The following is a 1,174-nucleotide window of genomic DNA, read 5'->3' as shown; positions in this document are numbered from 1 at the left end:
GGTCAAAAATTCGATTCGACGAACGTGGCCGAAGTCTTCAACGTTCGAAGATAAAGACCTCCCTCGATAGTGGTCGCGGTAAATTTGATGTGACATCGCGGGCAACGACGACTCCCGCTGGCCGACAAATCCCTCGGGCTGTGCGAACGACGACTATTAACAAATGCCACATTTCACGTGGTGGGGTGATTCATTTTTGTCCTCTATTAGTCTCTCGATTCGTGTTCCTTTCTCGACGTAAAAATCATTTCAGGCAACGTTGGGAGCGCGGCAAAATTCGATTCGGGCGAAAGACGAATATATGCGCGCGCAAACTTCAAAGTAATCGTAGGGAGCGGTGTTCACGGGCGGTCGTATTAAGTCGACGCGCGACGCCGCAACACTCTCGCGAGTCCGAACGATTACATATGGAGACGCGCAGGCAAATCGTTATTTTCGCACGTCCGCGACAATCGCCAACGAACTGCCCATCTTTCGCTCGTACGTAAGCATCTTCGTACACACCCGACTCTGAAACGTTTCCATTCTCTCCGGAAACGACGGCGGGGATTGGATAGCAACGCAAGCAGTATTAGGTTATGTGAACACGACCCTCAGCCAGGCGTGGTCCAGGAATTTTATCCGTGGACCGCAATGTGCGTTCGAAATGTCGATGTTCATGTGTCCTGCAGTTCACACGTTGACACGCAATTAGCTGCGTTCTTCATCGATCTACGAGCCAAGTGATCCACCGTTCAGGGTAATCGTTATGCAATTTTGCGTTTAAATTCTCTTTGGTTCTAGTTTTGAAAATCGATGCCCGCGCCTCCGACAAAACGTAGAAAGAAGGAGGCTTGGGCGTCGCCAAATTGACGACACAAAGTCCCGACTGACGGAACACGTCGAAAGTTCGCGCACATGAACGCGAATCATTCGACAGCCGGGTGCAAAGTACATTGAAAAACCATCATGAATCGTGGGATGTGGAACCGCGGGGATAATCCCGATCAAAGGAACCACAGTCTTCACCGATTGAGCTGACGAACGCACGTGGGAGCGTCCAGATTCGAAAAAGGACTCGCAGCCGGCTCGAATCGGTCTTTCGTCCCAACTTCAAACCGCATTCGACGCGGTGCATGGGTGTCCGACTCGCTATCCGAGCTTCACAGCCGGTCCTCCCGAAGTCTTCGGACGC

The 1,174-nt window shown here is 51.7% G+C and overlaps 1 non-coding gene across 1 annotated transcript; it reads right to left on the bottom strand.

Annotated features, from left to right (window-relative positions):
• Window positions 1-587: 587 nt before the first annotated feature.
• On the bottom strand, window positions 588-742 carry LOC143154517 (5.8S ribosomal RNA). Its single transcript, XR_012994144.1, has one exon. It is a non-coding gene; the product is annotated as a 5.8S ribosomal RNA (ribosomal RNA).
• Between the last annotated feature and the right edge of the window lie 432 nt (window positions 743-1,174).

Source organism: Ptiloglossa arizonensis, unplaced genomic scaffold (assembly GCF_051014685.1).
Source record: "Ptiloglossa arizonensis isolate GNS036 unplaced genomic scaffold, iyPtiAriz1_principal scaffold0069, whole genome shotgun sequence".
NCBI classification, from domain to species: domain Eukaryota; kingdom Metazoa; phylum Arthropoda; class Insecta; order Hymenoptera; family Colletidae; genus Ptiloglossa; species Ptiloglossa arizonensis.
The sequence above is the reverse complement of the archived record's forward strand: the minus strand, read 5'-3'. Positions and strand labels throughout refer to the sequence as shown.